Below are 18658 nucleotides of genomic sequence, written 5' to 3'. Positions count from 1 at the left end.
TTCCAAAAACTGCCTTTACCACCAGATATGGGTTGTACGAGTACAACGTCATGTCGTTTGGACTGACCAATGCCCCCGCTTATTTCATGAATCTCATGAATAAGATCTTCATGAACTTTTTGGACAAGTTTGTCGTTGTGTTCATCGACGACATCCTCGTCTACTCCAAGTCCGAAGAGGAACATGAACAGCATTTGGAGATTGTCCTAGAAACCCTTAGACAGCACAAGTTGTATGCCAAGTTTAGCAAGTGTGAGTTTTGGCTGGAAGAAGTTGGATTCCTCGGACACATCTTGTCTGCAGGAGGAATTGCCGTAGATCCCGCCAAGATCAAAACTGTTATGGAATGGCAAGCCCCAACCACACAAACCGAGGTCCGCGCTTTTCTTGGATTAGCCGGATACTACCGCAGATTTGTAGAAGGTTTTTCGAGCATCGCTCGACCAATGACCCAACTGCTGAAAAAAGACAGAAAGTTTGAGTGGACCGACAAATGTGAAGAGAGCTTTCAACAGCTCAAGAGTAGATTGACAACAGCCCCAATCCTGATCATGCCAGATATCGCAAAGCCCTTTGATGTATATTGCGACGCCTCCAAGACTGGACTTGGATGCGTACTTATGCAAGAAGGCAAGGTTGTATCCTACCTTTCAAGACAACTCAAGCAACATGAACAGAACTACCCAACCCACGACCTCGAGCTTGCAGCCGTGGTCTTAGCCCTGAAAGTTTGGCGTCATTACCTCATGGGTAATCGATGCGAGATCTACTCCGACCACAAAAGCCTCAAATACATATTCACCCAGAAGGAGTTGAACATGAGAAAACACCGATGGATCGAATTGATCAAGGATTACGACATGGAGATTCACTACCACCCCAGCAAGGCCAATGTGGTAGCGGATGCTTTGAGTCGACTGTCGTGCCAGTTGAACTCCATGCTCGCAACCGAACAGCCCAGCTTACACCAAGAGTTTGAACAGTTCAGACTTGAACTTGTGAGTGAAGGATTCCTAGCCAGCATAGAACTGCAACCCACCTTGGTTGGTCAAATCAAGGAAGCCCAGAAGGACAACGCTAGCATTGACGGAATCAAGAAACAGATAGCCGCAGGAAAAGCCCCCGGATTCACCGTAGACGAAGCCGGAGTTCTTTGGTACAAAGAACGTCTCTGCGTACCATCGGACTCTGACTTGAAACAAGTCATTCTGCAAGAAGCCCATGACACCCTTTATTCAATCCACCCCGGAGGTACCAAGATGTACCAAGACCTGAAAGGACAATTTTGGTGGCACGGAATGAAGAGAGAGATCGGTAGCTATATCGCTAAGTGTGACATCTGTCAGAGAGTCAAGGCAGAACATCAACGACCCGCCGGACTGTTACAACCCCTCCAGATTCCAGAATGGAAATGGGACTCCGTAGGAATGGACTTTATCACCGGATTGCCCAAATCCAGCAAAGGCAATGATTCCATATGGGTAGTGGTCGATAGATTGACCAAAGTCGCCCATTTCATCGCCGTCAAAACCACCTATCAAGGCCCAAAGTTAGCTGAACTTTACATCTCCAGAATAGTCGCTCTGCACGGAACCCCCAAATCGATTGTGTCAGATAGAGGATCACAGTTCACCTCAAGGTTCTGGCAGAAAGTGCATGAAGGACTAGGCACTCGCCTAAATTTCAGCACCGCCTATCACCCTCAGACCGACGGACAGACTGAGAGAGTAAACCAGATACTGGAAGACATGCTTAGAGCATGCGTACTGGAATACGGATCCAAGTGGGAAGACTGCCTACCTTACGCAGAATTCTCCTACAACAATAGTTATCAAGCCAGCCTACAGATGGCCCCCTTTGAAGCCTTGTACTGAAGGAAATGCCGTACCCCCCCTGAACTGGTCAAAAGTCGGAGAGAGCCAAGTTTTCGGCCCAGATGTTCTTCGTGAAGCCGAAGAGAAAGTCCACAAGATCCGCGAGTACCTCAAGACGGCGCAATCCAGACAGAAGAGCTACGCCGACAAGAGACGTCGGGAGATGACCTTTGAGATCGGAGATTTTGTCTATCTCAAAGTATCCCCCTTGAAAGGAATGCAAAGGTTCCAACTGAAAGGAAAGCTTGCACCCCGCTATGTCGGACCTTTCAAAGTCCTCAGCCGCCGAGGTGAAGTATCTTATCAACTGGAGTTGCCTGAAGAAATGTCGGCTGTGCACGACGTGTTTCACATCTCACTTCTCCGGAAGTGCCTTGAAGTCCCGGAGAAGACCGAAGTGTTCAAGAACATCGATCACCGATCGGTGGATATCAACAAGGATCTGACTTACCGCGAAGTGCCGATTCGCATCCTGGAAGAAGCTTACCGAACCACCCGCACCCGAAGCATCAAGTTTCTGAAAATCCAATGGAGCAATCATACCGAGGATGAAGCCACATGGGAACGCGAAGACTTCATGAAGAAGGAATACCCAGATCTCTTTAGTACCTAACTTTATTTTCGATCTCGGGGCGAGATCTCTTGTAAGGGGGAAGGGTTTGTAACACCCCAAATTTCAATAAAAAGAAAGTTAGAGAATTCCAGAGAGCAAAATTTCAAACCAACAAAAACTTTTTAAATTGCATATAGTACCATGCATAGGACTTGTGCATTTGATTGATATGCCATGATGATTGTTATTACTTGTATTTGCCATGCTCTAAAACCCTAAGGTGATCATATGAAGATCACCAACTAAATAAATCAAAGAGGAAGAAAATCCAATATTTGAAAAACCCTAAAAACCCTAACATATGCCCTATGGCATTTTTATAAATTTTGACCCTACACCAAATTGGTCTTCACCATTAGTTGAATAATGTTATTAAACACTTATTACAACTTTTGGAATCAAAGAATCACAATTCAAATGAAATCCAAACACAAATTCCACTCACATATGATAATGGTCAAATTTGACAATTCTAGTCTGATCACCACTTTGAGCCCTTTCCATTCATTTTTCCCAAACCAATTCTTGCTAACTCTTTACACCATTTCAAAGTCAACATCAAGGTGAACAACTTTGGTGAAGAGCACCATGCCAAATTCATCTTTGATCATGAGCAAGGCTCATCCAAAGTCCCAACTTTTTAACATATGCAACATTCCCCACTTAGCCATTTTGGCCAATTTTTGAATTCTAATTTTTCCACCACCACCTCAACTCACCTCTGGTCATTTACAACTAATATCAACACTCACTTTTCAAACACATTCACCATTTGAATTATTTCAAATTTGAACAATTTGGCAAATTCCAAATTCGGGCACTATTTGCAACTATTGCAAATAGTGATCTACCTCACCTAATCTAACTCAAAGCTATACTACATTGTCCCCTGGTCCCCTTAAACCATCAAGGCAACATAGCAAACCTAGGGAGAGGAGGAGCAAGGCTAGGACATGGCCATGCCGGCCATGTCACCAACCCGACCACCTCCACCTCTCTCCCTTCCTTCCCCAACCTGGCCACCATGCCACAGCTCGCCACCGTGCTCTCCTACGCCGCCCTAGCACCTCCACGGTCGAGCTCGACGGCGACAATGGCCGGACGACGCACGCCCAGCACACGCCCAGACGCCGCTCGTGTCGCGACCATGCGCGCCATGGACGCGCACTGGCCACGCGCCACCCCGCCAGTACACGCAGCCCCTGGACCCCCTGCGAGCACGTTGAGCATCACCGTGACACCGCGACGCCGATGGACACGCTCTCGACCACGACCCGCACCCGCCATCGCCGGAGAAGCCAACCCTGGTCCGCCGCGGACGCGACGGACATGGAAGAAACGCGACACCGCCAGGCCCTCCCCGACCAAGATGTCGCCACTCAGAGGACCGTGGCGACGCCACGAACACACCTGCGCCCTCGCCTAACTCGATAGCTCGCCGGAGCAGCCGCGCCCATGTCGCCCACCTCACTGCCCCGCAACCCTCTCTCGATTCTATAAATAGGAGGTTCCCTGGACCAAACCAAGCACACCATTCCACTCCCCACCTCTCACAGCTACTCCACCACCACTCCACTCACTCGATCATCGCCGGAGCCGCCCCAATTTGGAGATCGGAGCCACCAGTACCCGGAGGTCGCCGCCGTCGATTGGAGCTGTTCCAGGAGGAGCCGCCGGTACCAGGAGCTCCGCCGTCGTCCACAACTTCACCACGCACACTGCCATCCCTCGCTGGAGCACTGGTTAGCCCGCCGACCCCCTACCATCACCGCCAGCACGTCGGGTTCTCGTCGGCGACGACGATGAACCCCGGCCGTTCGATTGGATTCTAATCCGACGCTCCCCTTTGAAACGTACCGCTTCGGGCGTTATGAGCCACTGACGCCTGGACCCCACCCTGTCAGCGCGCCGCGCGTCTGTGGACCGTGGCTGGGCTGGACTGGGCCGTTTTTATTCGAATCTGGCCCAGTTTCGTTTCCCGCCGGCCTTTTAATTCAAACTAGATTTAATTAATTCAAATAGTTTTGAATACTGCCTCCACTTTGAAATTCAATAGATTTAAATTGGCTAAACCAAATTTAGTGAATTTTATGTTGTTGGAAAGCTACTAAAATTATCTAGCCAATGCCACTGGCCTCATGGCCAGATTCTTTGTAGAATAAATGTGATAAAAATAACAAGACAGGGACTTTTCCCTATTCAAATAATTCTTAAAAATCAACAAAAATAGATATTAAGTTAATTCCAACTCTAATAGCTCACATTTGACTTACACTAATTGTTTATGCAATAAAATGGTGTGGTCACTTTGCATGATCATGCCCTAGTTTAATTAATGGATCATTTGACTAGTTTAACTAGTTGATATTGTCCAAAACTATTAAAGTAAATTATGTGGAGTATTACACTTCATTTAAACTTGTCTCACATGAGTTCATGGGATGTTTGGACCCCTGGTCCCAAACTCTCTTATATGAATTACTTGAGATTTAAATCAAATGTAGTGTTATTCAAATGATATGAGGTGATCTACCTCATTTAAATCATTTTCCCAAATGATGATGATGAACATTGGACTTAGGTCAATATGAGTTCATCCATGATTGTTTGAGAAATTAAATCTTAAGAAGATTTCAATGAGAGGAAATTATTTCTCAAGAACCCTATGGAAACTATCATTTACATATAAAATACAAAGAAGTGAATTCCATTTAAACCCCACAACCCATGTACTCTAGATAATTTATTTGTGTGCATAGAGTAGTTTGTGTGTTATATGTGATGTATGGAATAGCCATTGAATTAGTGAGTAATTATACTCGTATTCAAATTTAGACGGTAGCACCGGAGAGTGCGCCGAAGAAGAAGGTTGCTACCAAGAGGAGGAGGAGGAACAGTTTGAGAACTACCAAGGCAAGCTACTATTCTTGCAAAGTGCAAAGCCCCTTGGGGCAAGGCACCATGTTTCTTATCTTTTCTTATATGAACCCATCCCAAGTTTTTACTTGTTTTCTAAATGAGTTACTTTTATAGTTAATTTTGGTCCAAGTACAAGTTGGTTACTAGAGTAGTGAGTTAGTCTTCTCCAAGCAAAGCAAGTTAGCACCCCTCATGAATTAGAGCTAGTGCTAATGAATTAAAACTTGACTACTCTAGATGGGAACAATGTGAATTTTGAAGTGATTTTGGAAACCTTGGAATGAAGATGCATTCCATTGAATGATTTTTGAAGGTGAATATGAACAAGAGAAGATGGTGATTTTTGATAAACAATGATGTTGGTTTGAATGCGATAACTTTCCAATTATTAAGTACCCCCACAATACCTGATTATGGGTAGGGCTTAACTGGAAGTTTATGCGTCTTAGTATGGGTTCCCTCTAAACAAGCGTCATCGGGGTTATGCCGAAAGCTGCCTCTACAACAAAAGAAATGATATGATATGATGTGAAATGAGGTGAATGTCCGGCCCAAGCCTCGTGCGCTCCTGTGCTGACAGCTGGTCTTCACCGGAGGCCAAGCTCATGGGGAGAGGTGCTCATACTAGGATTTGTAAGTGAAAGGTTATGGTTGATGATCCGCGTACTGTGTTACGATGATTCGGGGTAATCCCGACGGATGAAATCAAATGTTGTGGCACAAGTGTGCAACCTCTGCAGAGTGTAAACCTATTCGAATAGCCGCGTCCACGGTTACGGACGGTTGGAAAGGCCATACAGTTTCCAATGTCATATCTTTGAAAATGATGTTGAAAGATGATGGTGAAATGACTTGTGGTGAATTGAATTGAAATCACCACTTGAATGGTGGGAATGACACTAATGTTCCCACTTGAGTTAGTTAGCACTTGAATAAGCTTTTCTCAAACTTTGTGAACTAAAACTAGCTTTATGCAAAGAAACTAGAGCTTAGCAAACCCTACTAGAATGTCTAGCACTTACATTAGTATTAGTTTGCGAGTACTCAACGTACTCACGGCTCTGTCCATGGCTATTCAAATGGCCAGAGTATGAAGATGACCAAGGAGATGACCAGCAGGACGCCTACGACAACTAAGTGCCTTCCGACGTCAAGCGTTGGCCTGTGGACTAGAGAGTCCTTGTATCTTACACTTCCGCTATGTTGAACTATGAACTTGTGTTTGTTTGTTGATCAATAGATCAACTATTCGTGTAATATGGATCATGTGATTCCAAATTTGTAAGACTTATGGTTTGTAATGAATGATGACTGTGATACTTAACTATTATGCCTCGCAACAACAATATTCCTGGGATTGCGATGTATGACATAATAGGCATTCGGACTTAAAAATCCGGGTGTTGACATTTTGGATCTCCTTATTTCACTTGAAACTTTTTATGTGTTTTGATAAACAATGGTTGAGTGATGATCCCACATTTGTGCATTTTGTACTCAAATGCAAAATCCTAAATAGTGCACTAATCTTGGGGGAGCTCTGCTATGCTTGTTAGAACACTCTCTTGTTTCAAGAATTTGACTTTGGAAGACAAACCTTTTCTTTTCTGTACTTTTGTGCCATCATGAAAAGTGTTGAGGGTTTGGTTTATTTGGAACCTTGCTTTCTTTGGGAGTTGGTTATCTCATTACTTTCTATTTGGTTTAGATTCTTAAAATGAGATAAGTCCTTGAGCATGTGTGTTTTGGATATCTTGCTCTATTTCTCTTGTACCTATCTTGTGTGTGCATGTTTCTTTGTGGATAAACATCTTCGTGATGGTGTCCACTTAGAGAAACTTATATACATAAGAGATGGTACATATATTTTGATATCCCTCTTTGTTGGAGTCCATTCTTTCCATTCTTGTTTGTCTCTTGATGGCTCCACAAAGAACTTGGTTATGAGTGCTCGTGTTATTCAATTTGCATCTTCACACACTCATACTTGATTTTGGCACAAGCTTCATTTTTACTTGCCTTTTATTAAGCGTGTGTTTCTTTTTGGGTCATTGGATTGATTTCTTCATTTGTCGAAGCTTTCTCACCTTCATATCCTCTTGCAATCTTTGATCCTCAATATAGTTGGATTCCCTCTCGGTATTCTTCATTGAATACATGCATTTGATTTCATTCACATTATGAGAAATGCACACCTTATGGAGGAATTCTAACTATATTGGCCTTCCAAAATTTTCGTCCATTTTGGCAATCGATGCCAATGGGGGAGAAGTTTGGAGGGTTTAAGGGAATTGCTTTTGTTGGTTCTTAAGCATTTGCCTTTCATGCCTTGCATTTGTTCCTTTGCATGGTTGAATATTTAGAGGATACTCCGCTAGGCTTTAATTGCCGGTATATGCAATGAAATTCAAGTTCATTCACACATGCATATATTATGGGGGAGTTTGTTCTAAATTTTCAACTTGCCAAATTCCATATTTAAACCCTCTCAAAGAGATTGTCATCAATTATAAAAAATGGGGGAGATTGTAAGAACATGTCCATTGCCCCACGTGTGTTTTGGTAATTGATGACAATCCCTATGGACTAACGGTTGCATTGAGAATCTATCTTGGGTCGAGTCCATAGCCATGTGTTGGTCTAGGTTGCAAGATGGAGAAGATGGAGTACAATGACGAAGACGATGTCGAAGAGAGACGAAGACCGTGTTGAAGGTGAAGAGAGATGAAGACGGCGTAGAAGATGGATGAAGACAGTGGCGTGCGTACAAGATCGAAGAAGACGGTGGCGTGTATGTTGGAGGAAGACGGTGGCATGTACAATGATGAAGAGGGTGAAGACGGAGCTTGCCGACTCGAGTGGAACGCGCAAGGATAAGGTTTGTGCTCGATAGGATAGTGTGTCGCATCATCGGAGAGAGCTCAAACCTTGCATGCATTGCATCGTGTTTCTTGGTTCTTCTTGGTTCTTATCCATGAAACAGATTCCGGTTGCATCGCATGTTGCATGTGCGAGGGTGATGATCTTCTCGATATACTGTATTGAGAGGTTACACCTCTATGACCATGAGAAAATCATCACTCACTCTTTTGCAAGTTTTCACCTTACGAGTAGGTAGCTCTTGTCGCCCTCTTTCCAACAAAATTGGTTTCACCGCAATCGGAGTTTCCTATCTCGAGTTATTGATTTTTCCGTATCGCGGTTAAAAAAAATAGAAAAAAAAAGCTGGAGCGGTACTACCGGGCCAGTACCGTAACAGGCTCTGAGAACCCCTGGACTCTGGCCGGTACCGAACCGGTACTGGGCCCAGTACTACCGTTCGGCCCGCCCAGCTTTTTTTTTAGCCTCCCTTCTTCCTCTCTTCAGCTTCCTCCCGCACGTGGGCCGCAGCCCACCTTTCGGCCCGCCCCGCGCCGCACCTTGCACCCGCAACTGGGCCGCGCCCCAGTTTCCGGCCCAGCTGCTCCCTGCAGCAGGCCAGCCACCCCGCGCCGCTGCCTGCCTGCAATGGGCCCCCGACCCCTTGCTGGGCCGCCCCCATGCGTGGCCGCCACCGCAGCCCACCACCACGCCCAGGTCGCCCCTACGCGGGCCGCCGCTGCAGCTGCTAGCTCGCCTGGCCACGCTCCCGCTCGATGGAAGCGAGGAGGCATTGACCTCGCGGGAGAGCAGCTCGATCCCTCCTCCCGCTCCCGCTCCCGCTCGACTGCGGCGCTGTTGCCTGGCCCCATGCGCCGTCTGCACCATACCGCATGATGCTGCTCTGATTCATCTGCCACACACGCACGCTGCGGTTGCTGCTCTGCATTCTCTCTTGCATTATTTCTCAGATCTGGATACAAACGATAGTACCGCTCTACGGAGCGGTACTACCGGTTTGGGACATTTTTCGTCTATTTTCTGCACAGTTCGCGCGCGAGCGGTGGTACCGCTTTGACAAGCGGTAGTACCACCCGGGCGCGAATCTGACCGTTTTTCCGCCCCAACAACTATATTTCTGGGCCCCTATTTATACCTCTCTTCCACCTCCGACCCAAACACTTCGTCCTCTTCATTCTCTCTCCTCCATTGTTGACGTTGAGTTGTTTCTTCCTCCTCTTGATCCCCCACTATTTCTTGCATATTTTTGGGGGAAATGAGAGAGGAGATCTAGATCTAGAGCTTCACCAATTGAATCCCTCTCCAAGTGAGGGGATCTTGCTAGATCTAGATCTTGGAGTTATTTGGTGTTTCTCCACATATTTGTTCTTCCTCCCTTATTCCCCCAATAGCTTTTGTAGCTTTGTTGGAATTTGGGAGAGAAGAACTTGGGAATCTTAGTGGTGTTCTTAGCCATTGCATTAGGTGCATCGGTTTGGGTTCTCTCTGGGGTTCCGGTCTCGTAGAGGGCGTGTTTAACCTTAGTGGTGTCCTTGTTACCTTTGTGGTGTTGTAGCCTTTGTGGCCTTGTAGCCTTTGTGGCCTTGTCATCTTTGTGGCGTGGTAGCCTTTGTGGCGTTGTTTCCTTTGTGGAGTGTGTTAGCCTTTCTGGTTTTGGAGCCGGTTGTGGCGCGTTGGTGTCTTGGTGGCTTTGTTGCCGGTGTGGCGTGTTGTAGCCTCTTGTGGAGTTGTACTTGAGAGCCTCCGTATTGTGGAGTTGCCTCAAGCTTGATACTTGGGAGTTTGCCCAAGCTTGTACAGGTTCGGTGACCACCCTCAAGGGTCCCTTAGTGGATCGAGGCTTTCCTCCTTGGAGGAAAGGCTCGAGGAGAATACGGTGGCCCTAGTGGCTCATTGGAGTGCCTCGTGCCTCCACACCGCTCCAACGGAGACGTAGCACCCTTGGGTGTGAACTTCAGGATACATCGTCGTCTCCTCGTGCACCGATTACTTCTCAACCCAAGCTCCTTTACCTATGCGCTTTACATTGTGATATCTATCATGCTTGATGCTATACCTAGCTTCTTATCACCTTGTTGCTCATCATGCTAGCATAGGTTATTGGTGCTGTTAGGCAAACCCCTAGTTGATAGGCTTTGAGCTAAACTAGTAAACACTAAGTAAGTTTTATTCCGCCTAGTTTAGCTCTCAAGTAGAAGTTTTTATACACCGCCTATTCACCCCCCTCTAGGCGATGCCCTAGTACATTCAACAGTCCTCGTGGTGGAACGAGAAGAAGAAGGGAAGATCCATGGAGTTCAGTGGCCAGTATACTTCATCAGCGAGGTACTTTGACCATCCAAGCAGTGTTACCCGCATTATCAGAAACTCGCATATATTCACAACAGCAAGAAAGCTACAACACTATTTTCGGCACACCCGATAATACTAGTCAATGAGGCGCGTCTCTCGAACATCCTAAACAATCCAGAAGCCACGGGATGTGTCTCCCTTTGGGGAATCGAGCTCTCCCCTCAGTACATCATATATGAACTGTCGGATTTTGTCGCGGAGTGGATGGAACTGCAAAATACGGGACCCCCAGATTTGTCGAGTACCTGGCATATTGATGACGCGTGAAGCACACGTTCGTTGGGAACCCCAAGTGGAAGGTGTGATGCGTACAACAGCAAGTTTCCCTCAGTAAGAAACCAAGGTTTATCGAATCAGTAGGAGATGAAGGCCACGTGAAGGTTGTTGGTGAAGGAGTGTAGTGCGGCGCAACACCAGGGATTCTGGCGCCAACATGAAACCTGCACAACACAATCAAAATACTTTGCCCCAACTTAACAGTGAGGTTGCCAATCTCACCGGCTTGCTGTAAACAAAGGATTAAACGTATGGTGTGGAGAATGATGTTTGTTTGCAAAGAACAGCAGAGAACAATGATTGTAGTAGATTGTATTCAGATGTAAAAGAATGGACCGGGGTCCACAGTTCACTAGTGGTGTCTCTCCAATAAGATAAATAGCATGTTGGGTGAACAAATTACAGTTGGGCAATTGACAAATAGAGAGGGCATAACAATGCACATACATATCATGATGACTAATATGAGATTTACTTAGGGCATTACGACAAAGAACATAGACCGCTATCCAGCATGCATCTATGCCTAAAAAGTCCACCTTCGGGTTAGCATCCGCACCCTTCCAAAGATTAAGTTGCAAACAACAGACAATTGCATTAAGTACGGTGCGTAATGTAAACAATACAAATATCCTTACACAAAGCATTGTTGTTTTATCCCTAGTGGCAACAACACATCCATAACCTTAGAACTTTCTCACATCGTCCTGCATTCAATGGAGGCATGAACCCACTATCGAGCATAAATAGTCCCTCTTGGAGTCACAAGTATCAACTTGGCCAGAGCCTCTACTAGCAACGGAGAGCATGCAAGATCATAAACAACACATATATGATAGATTGATAATCAACTTGACATAGTATTCCATATTCATCGGATCCCAACAAACACAACATGTAGCATTACAAATAGATTATCTTGATCATGATAGACAGCTCACAAGATCTAAACATGATAGCACAAGAGGAGAAGACAACCATCTAGCTACTGCTATGGACCCATAGTCCAAGGATGAACTACTCACACATCAGTCCGGAGGCGATCATGGTGATGTAGAGTCCTCCGGGTGATGATTCCCCTCTCCGGCAGGGTGCCGGAGGCGATCTCCTGAATCCCCCGAGATGGGATTGGCGGCGGCGGCGTCTCTAGAACTTTTCTCGTATCGTGGCTCTCGGTAATAGGGTTTTCACGACGGAGAGAATAAATAGGCGAAGAGGCAGAGTTGGGAGAGGGTCGAGGGGCCCACACCCTAGGCCGGCGCGGCCAGGGGCCCCACCACGCCGCCTTGTGGGGTGGCCGCCCCGTGGCCCCTCTTTGTCTCCTCTTCGGACTTCTAGAAGGCTCCGTGCAAAATAAGACCGTGGGCTTTTGTTTCGTCCAATTCCGAGAATATTTCCTATGTAAGATTTCTGAAACCAAAAACAGCAGAAAATAGGAACTGGCGCTTCGGCATCTTGTTAATAGGTTAGTGCCGGAAAATGCATAATAATGATATAAAGTGTATATAAAACATGTGAGTATTTTCATAAAACTAGCATGGAACATAAGAAATTATATATATGTTTGAGTCAAGCATCCCCAAGCTTAGTTCCTACTCGCCCTCGAGTAGGTAAACGATAACAAGGATAATTTCTGAAGTGACATGCTACTATCATAATCTTGATCAATACTATTGTAAGCATATGAGATGAATGAAGTGATTCGAAGCAATGGTAAAGACAATGACTAAACAACTGAATCATATAGCAAAGACTTTTCATGAATAGTACTTTCACGACAAGCATCAATAAGACTTGCATATGAGTTAACTCATAAAGCAATAAATTCTTAATAGAAGGTTTTGAAGCAATACAAAGGAAGATATAAGTTTCAGCAGTTGCTTTCAACTTCAACATGTATATCTCATGGATAATTGTCAACACAAAGTAATATGATGAATGCAAATAAGCAAGTATGTAGGAATCAATGCACACATCTGACACAAGTGTTTGCTTCTAAGATAGAAAGAAGTAGGTAAACTGACTCAACATAAAGTAAAAGAAAGGCCCTTCGCAGAGTGAAGCAGGGATTACTCTTTGTGCTAGAGCTTTTTATTTTGAAAACATAGAAACAATTTTGTCAACGGTAGTAATAATTCATATGTGTTATGCATAAGACATCCTATAAGTTGCAAGCCTCATGCATCGAATACCAATAGTGCTCGCACCTTGTCCTAATTAGCTCGGATTTCCATGGATTATCATTGCATTACATATGTTTCAACCAAGTGTCACAAAGGGGTACCTCTATGCCGCCTGTACAAAGGTCCAAGGAGATAGATCGCATTTGATTTCTCGTTTTTGATAGATCTCTACTCGAGGACATCCATACCGGGACAACATAGAAAACATATAATGGACTCCTCTTTAATGCATAAGCATTCAACAACAGATAATATTCTCATAAGAGATTGAGGATTAATGTCCAAACTGAAACTTCCACCATGATACATGGCTTTGGTTGGTGGCCCAATGTTCTTCTCTAACAATATGCATACTCAAACCATTTAATCATGATAAATCACCCTTACTTCCGACAAGACGGACATGCATAGCAACTCATATGATATTCAAACAAAGTGTAATAGTTGATGGCGTCCCCAGAAACATGATTACCGCTCAACAAGCAACTTATAAGAAATAAGATACATAGCAACATATTCAATGCCACAATAGTTTTTAAGCTATTTTCCCATGAGCTATGTATTGCAAAGACAAGGAATGAAATTTTAAAGGTAGCACGCAAGCAATTTACTTTGGAATGGCAGAGAAATACCACGTAGTAGGTAGGTATGGTGGACACAAATGGCATAGGTTTTGGCTCAAGGTTTTGGATGCACGAGAAGCATTTCCTCTCAGTATAAGGCTTTGGCTAGCAAGGTTGTTTGAAGCAAACACAAGTATGAACCGGTACAACAAAACTTACATAAGAACATATTGCAAGCATTATAGGAGTCTACACTGTCTTCCTTATTGTTCAAACACTTTACCAGAAAATATCAAGACTTTTAGAGAGACCAATCATGCAAACCAAATTTCAACAAACTCTATGGTAGTTCTTCATTAATAGGTTTAAACTACATGATGCAAGAGCTTAAACATGATCTATTTGAGAGCTCAAAACAATTGCCAAGTATCAAATTATTCAAGACCATATACCAATTACCACATGAAGCATTTTCTGTTTCCAACAAAATAGCAATGAACGAAGCGGTTTTCAACCTTTGCCATGAACATTAAAAGTAAAACTAAGAACACCAGTGTTCATATGAAATAGCGGAGCGTGTCTTTCTCCCACACAAGGAATGCTAGGATCCAGGTTTATTCAAACAAAAACAAAAATAAAAACATACGGACGCTCGAAGTAAAGCACATAAGATGTGATGGAATAAAAATATAGTTTCACTAGAGGTGACCTGATAAGTTGTCGATGAAGAAGGGGATGCCTTGGGCATCCCCAAGCTTAGATGCTTGAGTCTTCTTGAAATATGCAGGGATGAACCACGGGGGCATCCCCAAGCTTAGACTTTTCACTCTTCTTGATTATATTATATCATCCTCCTCTCTTGATCCTTGAAAACTTCCTCCACACTAAACTCAAAACAATCTCATTAGAGGGTTAGTGCATAATCAAAAATTCACATGTTTAGAGAGGACACAATCATTCCTAACACTTCTGGACATTTCCCAAAGCTACTGAAAGTTAATGGAGCAAAGAAATCCATTCAACACAGTAAAAGAGGCAATGTGAAATAAAAGGCAGAATCTGTCAAAACAGAACAGTCCGTAAAGACGAATTTTTTAGAGGCACTTAACATGCTCAGATGAAGAAGCTCAAATTGACCGAGGGCTTTTGTTTCGTCCAATCCGAGAATATTTCCTGTGTAAGATTTCTGAAACCAAAAACAGCAGAAAACAGGAACTAGCGCTTCGGCATCTTGTTAATAGGTTAGTGCCGGAAAATGCATAATAATGATATAAAGTGTATATAAAACATGTGAGTATTGTCATAAAACTAGCTTAGAACATAAGAAATTATAAATACGTTTGAGACGTATCACATATGAACTTTGATGTGTCCAATAGATTGGAAGGAGCTGGAGCAGACGTGATACTCTTATCACCCCAAGGTGAAATACATACTGCGGATGACGTTCCCCAACATGTCCAATAATGAGATAGAATATGAAGCCCTCATACACGGGATGAAGATGGCAAATGCATGCGGCTCCCAGTTGGTGGCTCAGCAGGTGATGAACAAGTGCGATGCAGTCAACGACAACATGATAGCATACAAAAAGGTGTACAATGAACTCAAAAAACTCTTTGATGGTTGTGAAGTCAATCACATCAGCAGGCTCAGCAACGACGAAGCCGACGTTTTGGCAAACATCGGCTCGCAATGCTTGCCGATACCACCTGACGTTTTTTGGGAGGAAATCAGTGAGAGATCAACTAAGGCGAAAAAAGCACTGAAGCAGCCAAAGATAAAAAGAAAAGGCCAAGGAAGGCTCGGGGGCTCCAGCAGCCCAAGAAACAAATACATCGAAACATGAGGAGGAACCAGAGGAAGTTATGATAATACAAGTTCCATGGATGCAGGTTTACGTGGCATAAATCACAAGGAAAGAGATACCCGAAGATCCGGTAGAAGCACGACGAGTTATCCGACGATCCAAGGCTTTCACCGTGGTCAAGGGAGAACTATACAAACAGAGCATCTCAGGTGTATTGCAGAGGTGCGTCACACCCGAAGAAGGGCGAGTTATACTGAAAGATATACATGAGGGAGTATGCGGCTACCACGCAAGCAGTCGAGCAATAGTAGCCAAAGCTTTTCGGGCAGGATTTTATTGGCTGATAGCAGTAGAAGATGCAAAAGATATAGTACGCATGTGCAACGCGTGCCAGAGATTCGCGGTTAAACCTCACTCTCCGGCAGCAGAGCTGATGCCGATACCATTGGCGTGGCCTTTCGCACAATGGGGGCTTGATATGGTGGGGAAACTACACAAGTCCTGGCCATGAGGACATGTGTATTTGCTCGTAGCTGTCGAAAAATTTACCAAGTGGATAGAGGCAGTACCAGTAACTTCGGCAGATGCAACATCGGTGGTAAACTTCATCAAGGGAATAAACTAGAATTGAGTTAGTGGAAAAAAGGAGAGAGAGGAAAGTGATAAATGAAGAGAATCGACTAACCGGATACTTTTAGGATCTTCTTTACATCAGGTAAATCCGTCGTTTTTCGATTTGGCGTCCCTAACAGCATAGTTACGGACAATGGCAGCAACTTTACTTCTCGAGAATTCAAGGAGTACTAAGCAGAAGTAGGCATTAAACTACATTTTGCATCGGTGGCGCACCCGCAAACCAATGGCCAGGTCGATAAAGCAAACGGTATTATCTGCAATGGCATCAAGAAGCGACTGCTAACACCACTAGAGAAAGCGCGACACACTTGGATTGATGAGCTACCCAGCGTGTTATGGAGCATACGAACAACACCCAATACAGCAACTCAGGAAACTCCGTTCTTTTTGGTCCACGGAGCTGAGGCGGTACTCCCTATAGAAATAGAACATAATTCTCCAAGAGCAGCAGAATATGACGAAGAAACTTCAAGAAAGGCGCTGGAAGATTATGTCGACGCACTCGATGAAGCAAGGGACGAAGTATTGTCAAGAGTAACCACGTATCAGCAGAACCTCAAAAATTATCACAACCGACGTTTGCGACCCAAGTCTTTCCAAGTTGACGACCTAGTACTTCGGCTCACACAGGATAGCCATGAAAAATTCGAGTCTCCATGGGTGATGACATACATTGTCACTGAAGTAATTCCAAGAGGAGCATACAGATTGAAGGATAAGAAGATAGGGAAGGACGAACCAAACCCATGGAACTTGGCGCAGCTTCGGCGTTTCTACGCTTAGAGAGCAATATAGTGTCGACTATGTAAGCATACATTGTAGTGAAGAGTTCACAAGTTTTCATACGCACTCTTTTCCTTTCAGGGCACCAAGTGGGGCTGGAAGGTTTTTAATGAGGCGGGCTTGCGATGCTGCAATATAATAAAAACAGTGATGGTATATATTTTTCTCGCAAGTCTCGGGGGCTCGAACCCGAAGAATTCGCAAAATATACTCGACTCTCAAAACATAGTTCAAAATTATTCCCCTTGGTTAACAAAAAACCTCGCGACTAACAAACATAGATACGTCAACGAGGACAATTGGGGGCTTGAAAAGAAAACAATAACATGCAAACACAAGTCTCGCAATAATTACAATGTATACGAGGTACAAACATATTTGACTCAGGTTACATACCTCGAGAAAAGAAAAAATATAGCTTTCATATAAATCTATCTATGGCTATGTTTTCCTTGGCAGCATGAATATTATGCGTCGAATCATCATACCGAAGATCCGCGAAGAAAGCGGCGTCGTACCAAAGAAGCTCATCAATCATTTTCTTGGCTACAGGTGATGCAACTTCATTGTGTTTATCAACGTTTACCCTCCTCTTCGACGTCTTGCGGTAAAAAAATGTCTAAGAGGTTGTTGAATTCCAATTTCGAGTGATAGACCTTCAACCAAATTAGAGCAAACTTTGCACCGACCACCGTCTGAGCCTTTACAAAGTCGTGGATACTCTCCACATCCCTGAACTTATCCATAAGCTCAGTAAAATTCGCAGGCTGAGGGTTCTGAGGAAACAAAGCGTTATACACCATGGCCAAAGTCCTACCGAAGAAATCTCGAAACTTCCGAACTTGAGCAGCGCGATCCTGGAACTGAACAATTCAGCGGGTACGATTCTCGTCCGCCCAGAAGTCAATATCATTCCTTTTGGCGAGTTCAAGGAGAACCTCAACTCACGATTTGACACGTTGTTCTTCGGCGACTGTATAAAGGAAAGAACCTACACGCAGTACAGAAGAAGCAACACAGCCTGATAAGAGACATGAAAAACATAGAAAGAAGAGGAAAGCTACAACACAACATACCCGCCATATCTTGACTTGCATCAGTAATCAGATCAAGCATATAATTCTCGCGCTTAATAGCCCGAGAAGCATCGGCAACACCAGATTCTTTCAACTCAAGAGCCTCTTGTGCTTGCCGAAGAGCAGCCCGTTCACGATGCGATGATCCAAAACGGTGGCAGCCTGTTTTTTCATAGCTTGCAATTGTTGTCGAAGATCGGCCAGCTCTTGGTGCATTGAACTAACACACGAAGAATCGTCCAAGAAAACATCGCCAGCAGCTCTCGCAGAATGAGAAACGGCGGGGGAAGTATTGCACGGACCAGCAGCTTTGGTATAGTTATCGCATATAAGCTGGAAGAAAAGAAAGGTCGACATCAATTACATGGAAAAAGGCACTTTTTCTTTCATAATTCGGCATATTTACACAAGTCAAGATCCTTACAAAAGTCGACTCCTAGCGAGCCGATATGAATAGGCGTGAGTCACAAAGAAAGCGAAAACTACATAAGGAAAGAAAAACATAGGTACAGGTTGATCTACTTGACCTCCGTCCTGGCAGTGCTAGTGGATGCAGCAGACTTCGGGTTCAGGAAGGCAAGGATTTTCTTCGAGTGGGGCTTGGCGTCCTTCATCAAAGCTTTCCACTTCTCCTTGTTCATCCCTTTGGCACTGCCAGCCTTCACCCAGTCAACATTTTGTTCGCTGGCAGCA

Source organism: Lolium perenne, chromosome 3 (genome assembly GCF_019359855.2).
Source record: "Lolium perenne isolate Kyuss_39 chromosome 3, Kyuss_2.0, whole genome shotgun sequence".
Lineage (NCBI taxonomy): Eukaryota > Viridiplantae > Streptophyta > Magnoliopsida > Poales > Poaceae > Lolium > Lolium perenne.
Note: the sequence above shows the minus strand (reverse complement) of the source record.